An 11,599-nucleotide genomic window follows, 5' to 3' on the forward strand; every position below is an offset into this window, starting at 1 on the left:
TTCTCCAAATTCCTTAAAGTACCGCCATTCTTTACCAAATATGCCTTCAATAGGTTCTCTAGGCTATTGGAAGGTTCGATTTTTGGAAGTTTCTGAACTTGTTGGGTAAATCCAGGTGGCAGGGTGATCTGCCATAATTTACTGTCACAGATTAAACTAATTTTTGCACTTTAGGAGCTTGAAAATAAGTATTATCATTAAGTTTTAATTATGTTTTAGTAAGCTTAATTAAATTCAATAAAATGTGCAAACTGAGTCTTTTATTGACCTTAGGGGTTGAATGAGGCCTAAGGATGAGCTAATGAACTTTGTGAGTGTTTAGAAAACCATTAGAAGATGTGCTAAACTGATATTGGTCACTATGTTACAACATGGAGGATTTGATGTCGCAATATAGGGAGCATAATAGAGAAATTCTGAGACTACCTTCGATGTTGCGACACAACCAAAAGGTGTCACTATATACCTCTAAAGACATCCTAAAGAAGAGTATACTGACTTCCTTGTTGTGAAACAAGTTTTGATGTGTCATGACATTGACTTTGGACAAGAATTGTTATGAGCCATGGGGCATTTTGGTCCACACAATCCAACTTAAAGCTCGAGAATGATAACTAACCTAGGGTTAAGGACGACGACCACTTCAATTTTATAAATAGGCTCATTTGGCACATGTTATGGACGCCAATTACTTAGCTTTGAATCTCTCTTTTTAGTTTTAATTTAGTTATTCTCTTTTATAGGTTTTTAGATTTATTTCAATTTCTTCTTTGTTTTATCTCAGGAAATCTGGTTTGTGATGCAATCAGACTTTAAGGATTCACTCTTGCTCTTAATACAAATCAGGCTTTTTCCTAACTTTATACTTTCAATTTGTTTATTATGGTTATGTTTTATATAGGTTTTATATTATTTACGAAAACCATGATGAACTAATCCCTCCATGGTGGATTAGTGAGTGGAGGTATGATGGATTTACTATTTTGCAGGGTTACTCAACGAATCAACTGTTTGGGAAAGGAAAAACCTAAACCCTAGGCTTGACGACCCTAGGAGGTTATCAATGTGGGAATTAACCTAAAATTGGTATGGTCTATCTGTGAACACCTTAACCTCCAACTGGTTTGGACTGTGAGGTCGAAAGAGAAGTAGTCTTTACTGACTCGTTATTTTAATGGATGTATCGAAGGATCCTGCTACGATATCAGCTAATTGATTGACCAGGAGCGCGAAGTGGTAGTTGATCAAGATTACCGAAGAGAGCTAATCTCCCATAATCATATCTGATCAAGTTTACTTTTCAAATTCCCAATAGTATTTGCTTTTCTTATTCTTTTTATTACTATTATTATAAAAACCCTAAAAATCCCTATCACTTATATTTTTGTAATATAACCTATTAATTCAAGTACTAATTAGATCTTTTGGTGTTTAGGTTGAAATTGATCTAGTACTAGTCTTCTTTGGGTATGATCCTTGGAGTACTCACCTATTCCATTGTAACTATATTATAACCTGACCCATATACTTGCGGACATCACCTCTTTTATAAATACATTTTGTTGCAGTATTCACACTTTGGACGTTAATACATCCAAAGGTGGTCACTAGGTCGATATGGGTTGTGCGTAAGTGTTACTAGGTCCAGCCCCTTGATTACTCCATGAGAAGTTTAGGTGGTTTCACTAAGATAGGTTATAAAAATTGGATTGTAGTCCTTGCCTACCTCGGTTCTAGTTTTAGTTACCCATGTAAGACATGGATTCTAGGTTTGAAGAGAAATCTTCGAATAAGTGCCCTTCCCCACAATAAACACAGGCTATACACTCAAATTGGTTAGGTGGCTGAGCTGGAACATTGTGAAACCCACCTATAGTAAAATTTTTAAGTATTGAGGATATTGAAGATACCTGCGCTGCAAGTGAAGTGAGGGCGTCCACTTCACGTACTCCTACAACTCATCTTGAAGTTGCTCGATTGGTTGGGCAATGGTAATTGTTACTAGTAATTCTCTCAATAATTTCATAAGCTTTATTATAAGACTTAGAAATGAAAGCACCATTGGTAGAAGCGCTACTACAACCCTTATGTGAGGATTGAGTCCATTATAGAAAGACTCTAATTGGATGTAATGTGGGATACCATGATGAGGGCATTTTTGTAATAGTTCTTTAAATTTTTCCCACTCCTCATACAAGGGCTCATCATTCATCTGTTGAAAAGTAGTGATTTCATTTTGTAACTTAGCATTCTTTTTAGGTGGGAAATATTTCATAAGGAAGAGTTTTTCTAACTCTTGCCATGTAGTGATGGAATCTGGTAGCAATGAGTTCAACCGGGCTCGAGCTCTATCCCTTAATGAATATGGGAACAACTTTAATCTTAGTGCATCTTCGGGTACTCCGGCTAACTTGAAGGAATCACTCACCTTCATAAACAATCTGAAGTGAAGGGGAGGATCTTCATTTGGCATTCCATTGAATTGGCCCACTGTCTGAAGCATTTGGAACATAACTAACTTAAGCTTGAATTGTTATGCCTCGATCTTGGGTCTCTTAATACCCGAATTAAGCTCATTAAATAGTGGCATTACATACTTTATTAAGGCTCTATCTCCATCAACAGAAATAAGGATAGGATTTTGAGCATGATTCGCTCCATTTCTATGGTTTTGGTTTTCAAATTTCATCTCTTCGGTCCTTATTTGATTTGCTTGCCTTCTCTTTTGTAGAAATGTCCTTTTAATTTCAAGATCTTCCGGGAGTAAATCGATAATTCGATCAATACTAGTAAAGATCTGAAACAATCACAGAAAAATATTCAAATTTAAATTAAAAAGAAAAATAGACTAAAAATGCAAAATTACCAATTTTACAAATAATGTCTTTTAAAATAGTACCTAGCAGTGGCGCCAAAAACTTGGAACGATGGCAATGTGTGAGTGTACACAATTGTATCAAGTATAAAGTGACAAGAATGTCGAGTTATTGTACCCACTGGAATTGTGCATGAAATATTTATTAAATGCAAGTTTAAGCAATTTGGTGGAGGAAAAATATAATGATTTGCAAGAGGTGATCTAAAAACTAAAAATTAACTACGTATTTAACTAAAAGACAAAGTAAAATTTCAATGCAAGATTTCTAAATAAAGGTTCAAGCAATATGACATAAGTGTGTTAGATTAATTTTATTCCTTAACTTAGAATTATTAAAACTATGTTTATGTTGTCAAGAATAATTTCATGGCAACTTTTTCTTTTGTTAACTAATGCACGTACATATTTACTAAATTAATTAATCTCTTAAGCATATTTTTACGTCAATTCAAACAATTAATCAATTTTCATAAGCAAGTATAAGATAAAGTGAGATAACAGTATATTCCTACATTGAAACAATTTAATCACGATAATCTTACAAGTTATACAAGGCTAAAGTATTGTTTAATATCATTTCTAATTTAACCCTCAACTAACTTAGAAGATTAAACATCCACCAATTAAATATTGTGTCAATTAATTATAATTTTAATACGACTAATAATTAATTCTGTCGTCACCTTACAATTAAAAGCAAGCATAACATAGACATGATATTATTTAATTGAACAAACTACCAAGGCCTATAACAACACACATGATTTTAACAAATTAAGTGGACATAATGCAATTAATCTAACATGAATGAAATTTAAGTCATTTAAATTAATTTAAGAACATTGACAAAACAAGTATTTATATTAATGATCACAACATAAACTAAAAAAACAAAGATTAAGAGAAGGGAACTAGAAAACAAATCCTGGCGATTTTTCGAAGCCAGACTAGTGCGCTCCTCCTCTTCTCTACTTGTTCTGTCGATCCAATGACTTCACAAATATTTTATTGCTACTACTCCAAAAGGCGTGCCAGCTCCTTTTCAAGAGGGGAATCGGCAATGTAACACCTCTTACCTTTATTCAACGCTGGAACAAGGTATGAGGCATTGCCGGACTTATTACACGAAGAAACATAAAATTTTGAGTTATAAATTTGCTCCCAAATTAGAACCATTCATATTCAATCACAATGTCCCTATTATGAGCCTACGAGGCCCATAACATGCATTAGAGGTGGTTCGGGACTAAACTGAAAACTTTAGAAATTTTTACAAAACTTAAAAAATTTTTACCCTAAAAAGGGGTCACATGCCCGTGTGGATATGGGACATGCCCGTGTAGGCAGGCAATGTGATCACACATTCCCGTGTCCCAACCCCATGTAACTCTCTGACTTGTAGCTCAAGAACAAATTGAGATCACACGGCCAAGTCACACGTCCGTGTGCTAGGCCGCGTGGAAAATAAATTTTCATAAAATAGGTGTAGACTTCATACAACCAAGGCACACGCCCGTGTTCGAGGCTGTGCCATCCACATTGCTGAGACACACGCCCGTGTCTCTGCTCGTGTGCTCAATTCTGAGCATTCTGTTTCTCAAAACTAAGGTGCAGGGGACACACGGCCTAAACACATGTTCGTGGGTTAAGCCGTGTGTCGTACACAGCCTAGACACACCCCCAGGTGTCTACCCATATGGGAAAAAATGAAGCTATTTACCAAGCCATTTGCCACCCCTTTAATGCACACACCTACACAACATAACATAGCATCAATCCAAGTGTAATAGGCCGATTTTAGATTAAATTGGAATAGTAGTTTCAGAACCACAAATCTGAGGTCGTAAAATTATTTAATATTATTTTTGATGATTACAGCATGTGAATAGAAATGTGTGAAAATTTCGTGAGCTAATTTTATCATTTAATAGCTCAATTTGAGAAAAGGACTAAATCACATATAATGTAAAGGTTGCATTCTACATGTTTAAAGTGTTTAAATGCTATATGATATTAAATTGAAGGTCTTTATGTGTTAATTATACCCTTATATATGTTGGTGGACATTTCTGGACACTTATTTAAGTGAAATTAAAGATTATTACAAAGGTTAATTTATTAATTCATAAATAACTTAAGTAAAATAATTAAAACAAAAGCATTATCATCTTTATTTTCATCATCCATAATCAAAAATAAAGAAAAGAAAGAAATCTTGAAGCTCATTTAGGGTTCGACACTTGTGTGGCTTAATTGAGGTATGATTCGAGCTCAATTTTTGATGATTTCTATATTTTTATGATCGTTGCTTTGAGTACTAGCTAGCCCATGCCTCAATTTTTGAAAGTGTTGATGATTTTGGAAGTTTCCACTGATGAATTCATGTGTTCTTGAATTTTTAATGATGGAAAATGTAACGCCCCTTACCCGTGTTCCACATCGAAACAGGGTATGAGGTATTACCTGATCATAATATATATCATTAAACGAAACCGAAATAGAAATATGTCATCCAAATAGATAATGTATCATTATAACATATGTCTTGAACAATATTAGCCAACTTCAATGGCTTATACAAAATAATTTGGTTAAATAATGTAACCAATATTTTTAAACCTAGGCAATTATGACACGTAATAAAATAACGAAGCCCACTATACATGCCATAATTCAAAAGAAATGTTTAGTTCAAATACCCAAAAATATTGATAGTGTGGCAGATCTTCAACGATCCTTAACTCCCAAGCAATGCCGGACGACACTATAAGAAAAAAGAGAGAAGAAAGTAAGCTTATATAGCTTAGTAAGTAAGTCTATAAATAATAATTAAAGAATCTAATATGTTTACACATTAACTCAAGTGTATTTACTTTTAATTTCAATATTTACTCCACTTTGATTGAGCTGTCTCTCCTGCGTCATGTTCACCAAATAAATCATAACTCGAGTTAAAAAACTCGAAATTAAAATCCGTAAAATTTTCCTGAAACTAGGCTCATATAAATTCTTACTGATTTTTTTCTATAATTTTTGGTCCAGCCAATTAGTACAGTTTATTAGTTAAAATTTCCCCTGTTATACAGCTTGATTGATCTGACCTCAGTTCACTACGAGTTGAATTTCTCCCAGTACACAATTCAAATAGCCATGAAACATGTTTCATTTAAAGATATACTCAATAAGGAATCTAGACATATAAACTATATATCTTAATTATTTTTTTACAATTTTTAATGATTTATCAAAGTTAAAACAGCGGATCACATAGTCAATCTGAACAAGTCACACACAAATATAAATATCTAAAAATATAGAGTTTCTTTGATTGCTCTATTTATTTTATATGAAAATAGACTCATTGAGATTTAATTTCATATCTCATTCAGCCTCTAATTAAATTTATACTATTTTTGGTGATTTTTCAAAATCACGTCACTGCTACTGTCCAAAACAGTATTATTGCAAATTCACTCTTTCACACTTTCCTTGTATTAACGTCACTTAGCATACATATCGCAATTCATTTTCACCACATTTCATACATCACAAGTATAAGTCCATGATTACAATGCCATCATAAAATTATCCCGTTGAACAATTCGGATCAATCCTCGATACTTGATGGTTTCAGCACACTGCCCCACTATCATATTTCATATAATTCGGCTCTCTTGTACACATGGTGAACACTTAGTACCACCCATGTGACCTAGCCAATTTATCTCGTAGCTCTCTTGTCTACATGGTGTCCTTCACTTGGAATCACACATGCGACCTAGCTACATTTATCTCTCCCATAGCTCTCTTGTCTACATGGGATACATCCCGTATCACACATGTGACCTAGCTACTACATAGTATCTCGTAGCTTTCTTGTACACATTGTGCGCACTTAGCACCATACATGTGACCTAGCTACGCTCCATCTATATTATTCAATCTTTCTGAATTTTCAACCGGGATTTCTCTCTCTATTACTTATTTCCATTCCTCCAATAGTCGATTTATGCTTTAAAATTAGCTAAAATACATATAATAGGCTGAAATATAAAAATGTAAATGAAGTTAATGTATTATTTACATACAACTTACCTCAGTGCAAAATATAGAAATTTTGCAATTTAGTCCAAAACCTTTTCCTTCCCCTGTTCGAGATCGATTCCATGCCTTTCTTGATCTATAACAACACATTTAGCTCATTTAACATTCATACTATTTATTTCAATCCAAAAATCACATTATGAAGAAATTACATTTTTGCCCCCTAACTTTTACAAAATTATGATTTTGCCCCTAGGCTCGGAAATTTAATTTCAGCCCTTATTATTATGTTTTATGACATGCTGATCATTTTTCCCTTCTATGACAACATCAAATTCTCACTCTAACACATAGTTATGAACAATAGGTATTTTTATCGATTATGCCGTTTTGCTCGTTTTCACTAAAAATAGCTTAGAAAAGATCGTTCTCCTAACTTCAAACATTCATATTCTGCCATCAAACATCAAAATACAGGCATATCATTCATGGGTAAAATTTTAAATCAAAATAATGGTAGAAATAGGAAGACCGAGCTACGAGGATTTCAAAAATGTAAAGAACATTAAAAACGGGGCTTGAATGCACTTACTATTGAGCTTGAAAGCTTGGGAAAAACCCTAGCTATGGAGAACATGTAAGTTTCGGCCAAGCTTGAATGAAGATGAACACATTTTTGTGTTAATTTTCCCATTTTATTTCATTTAATATACAAATGACCAAAATGCCCTTACTACTAAACTTTCTTAAAATTCCATCCATGTCCTAATTTTTGTCCATATAAAGTGTAATGGTCTAATTCCATTTAAGGACCTTTACTTAAAATGCCCCATTTCAATCAAGTACTTTATGAACTAGAACACACATTTTTTTACCTATTTCAATTTAATCCTAAATATCAAATTAAACACCCAATCGATAAAATTTCGCAACGAAATTTTCACACAATTATGAAATCATAATATAAACACTAAAACTTAATCAAAATAATTTCTTTCAACCTCAGGTTCGTGGTTTCGAAACCACTATTCCGTTTTGGCCCTAAATTGGGCTGTTACAGAAAATGAGTATTTGTTGATAGATTATCATGTTTTGTAAAGTGATTTTTAGTGAAATTGCATAAAAGGGACTAATTTGTAAAAAGTGTAAAATGTGTGGTTAAATGTGTGAAATATTGATAATTTGGGCTGTTATGGAGCCTATAGATATTTAGCTAGCTTGGGTTTAGTTGAAATTGTTGTAAATTGTGTTTTTTTGAAATAAGGACTAAATTGAGAAAATGTGAAATTATAGGGGTTAATACATAAAATATCCCAAATTGTTTGTTTTGGATGAAATTGAATGAATTGAGGAATAAAAAAGTTAATTTTGAATTTATATAGATCAAGAACAAAAGAAATTAGATTTAGATCGAGGGAAATTGAAAGTTATCGAATAGTCGATCCAGTTCCTCTATTCCGACTATGAGGTAAGTTCATATGCAAATAAATGTCTTTAAATTGAATTAAATGTGTTTACTTGTCATGGAAATGTTATAAATGTTGAACGAGCAGTTACGAGCAAGAATCGATGAAGTTACGATATCCGAAAGTCTCGTACGAACTTTAGGAATAGTATAGGATACGAATGTCATGATATTACATTACAGAGATGTGATTACATGTAAGACCATGTCTGCGACATTGGCATTGTACTGAGATTACGTGTAAGACCATGTTTGGGACATTGGCAGCGTTAATCGATTACTTGTAAGACCCTGTCTAGGAAAGTGGAATCGATATGTGATAACATGTAAGACCATATCTGGGATATGGCATTGTACGAGCTATATGTAATTGCCGCGTATCCTTAACTATTCCAAATGGTTCAACCGGCAAAGTTAAGTCAAGAAAGAATGTGAGGATGATTTAAACGACTCAGTTATGTGCGAGATTCATCCGAGTGTTGAAAAGGAAAGCATTTGATGAATTCAATTATAATATTAAATATGTGTAAAATGAGAATGGTTTGTGAACTTGAATGCATATTTAGATATGCTTATTCATATCTTACTTAATTGATGGAAATGATATTGATTCATATCTTATCATAACTTGAATGGCACACGGGTTGGCACATGGGCATGTGGTTGGCCGTGTGATCCAAGTCAGTAACCCCTCTAGTTTTCCTACGGCCATGGCACATGGGCGTGTCCTAAGCCATGTGGTACAAGTCAGTATGTATGCCCTATTTTCACACGGCCTGTGACACTGGCGTGTCTGGTGACCATATGAGGCACACGGCGTGTTCACAAGGGCGTGTGACCCTTATATGTTTGAAAATTTTATAAGTTTCTCAAAGTTTGTAAATGTTATCGGTTTAGTCCCGGACCACTTCTAAGCATGTTTTAAGATCTCATAGGACCTTATTAGGGACAAAGTGACTGAGATGAATGGGTTTTTAATGATGATTGCACAAATGTATGATTTATGTTGTGGTTGATCGGTAATGCCTCTTAAACCTATTCCGGCGACGAATACGTGTTAGGGGTGTTACAACAAGCATATACATACAACCAAACATCCACAACCAAGACATCAACACATCATTCATGAAAGGCATCATTATATGAATATACTTATAACCAATATTGGCACATTTCCAATGGCCTTATACAAAATGAACTTCTAACCAATATAAGCCAACACATTTGGCCAAATCAATTATGACACATAACAAAATGACCAAGTCCCCTATACATGCCATAACTCAAAATGTTGATTTCATTAATACCAAAATAATTGTTGATAGTGTGAATGGATCTCTGATAGTCTCCGAGCCTGAGCTAGCTTGGTGACACTATAAGACAAGGGAAATAAAAGGGGAGTAAGCTAAATAACTTAATAAATTCATATGAAAATAATAAGTATCTTAACCACACCTCAATCATACAATTTATATAATGTGGGATAACATAAATGTTATTAAAATCTCATAGTCATAACTTGAATCAATTACAACCTTACCACGAGTTCATCACTTACCGAGTTTATTACTTATGAGTTTTACTTACATACCTGTATCAACTCGTAACATAACCACATCATTTCACATCTTTGGCATTCTTGTTGAGCACTTGGAATATTATCGGATACTCGAAAAATCTTGCACATAAGTGCCACATATGTAGCCAAAGCTACCTTATATCTCATAATACATATAGGCTCGCTCTCGAGCTATTCACAGGCCTACTCACACAAGCTGTCAATCAGGACGTAGCTACACAGTGCTGCTCACACAAGCTGTTAGGCATTCGCTACATATGCTGAAATACCCTATCACTGGTAGGACGTACAAGACCAGCACCCGGATCATATAAACACATATACACATGGGGTTCCTAGTGACATGTCACTCGTATCCTATTCTATTACTAAGGTTCAACCAGGATTTCTCGCTTGTCAAAACTTTTTCGAATACCTCTCAAGAATCAATCACACAATTCATGCAATATTAAAGCATTTAGAACATAAATATAACGTTTCATTATTTATATACAAACTTACCTTGGTACAAAAATAGGAGAATTGGACCTAATCGTCAAACACTTTGGTTTTCCCCCGATATAGGTCTGAACCTTATTTTTCTTGATAATCGAGCTTGGAAGCTTAACAAACCCTAGCTATGGTTTCTCTTTCAATATTCGGCCATGGCGATGAAATTTGGAGAAGATGGACACTTTTATTTTATTTAATTTTTCATTATTTACCAAATGATTAAAATGGCCCTAACTTAAACGTAAAAATTCTCTTACTTTATGTCCATTTTTGTCAAACTTAAAGCATAATGGTCTAGTTACCATTTAAGGACCTTCAAATTAAAATTTCATCGCAATTAAACACCTCTAGCTTCTAGAACACATATTTTGCATCTATTACTATTTAGTCCTCTTAGTCAAATTGGACACCTTATCGACAAAATTTCTTAACGAAATTTTCACACAGTCATTCAATCATATTGTTGACCTTAAAAAATATCACAATAAATATTTCTACTTCAGATTTGTGGTCCCAAGACCACTGTTCCGATTTGACACTAAAATGGGTTGTTACAACTCTCCCCCTTTTAGGGATTTTTGTCTCGAAAATTTTACTAGGAAATAGGTTTGGGTACTATTTTCTCATAGCTTTATTAGGTTCCCACGTAGCCTCTTTGACCCCATGTCGTTGCCACAAAACTTTCACTAGGGCTACGCTTTTATTTCTCAACTGTTTAACTTCTCAAGCTAAAATCTTGATCGGTTCTTCACCATAAGTCATATCAGGTCGAATCTCGACTTCTGTCGGTGAAATCACATGTGAAGGATCAGAACGATATCATCGCAACATCGACACATGAAACACATTATGAATCCTTTCCAAATCTATCAGTAAAGCTAACTGATATGCCATCGGCCCTATTCTTTCAATAATCTCGTATGACCCAATGAAATGTGGACTTAACTTGCCTTTAGGCCAAATCTCATAATCTTCGTCCACGGAGATACTTTCAGAAATACCTTATCACCGACTTGAAATTCAATTTCTTTCCGTTTCAAAACCGCATACGATTTTTGTCTATCCGAAGCGGTTGTCAACAATCATGAATTACTTTCAATTTCTCTTCAGTTTCTCTAACCAAATCAACCCGTGGATCTGT

At 34.1% G+C, this 11,599-nt stretch overlaps 1 non-coding gene across 1 annotated transcript; it reads left to right on the plus strand.

Moving 5' to 3' along the window:
• The first annotated feature begins 2,138 nt into the window (after positions 1-2,138).
• On the plus strand, positions 2,139-2,244 carry LOC121205604 (small nucleolar RNA R71). Its single transcript, XR_005900680.1, has one exon. It is a non-coding gene; the product is annotated as a small nucleolar RNA R71 (small nucleolar RNA).
• The last annotated feature ends 9,355 nt before the right edge of the window (positions 2,245-11,599 follow it).

This window comes from Gossypium hirsutum, chromosome A08 (assembly GCF_007990345.1).
Source record: "Gossypium hirsutum isolate 1008001.06 chromosome A08, Gossypium_hirsutum_v2.1, whole genome shotgun sequence".
NCBI classification, from domain to species: Eukaryota; Viridiplantae; Streptophyta; class Magnoliopsida; order Malvales; family Malvaceae; genus Gossypium; species Gossypium hirsutum.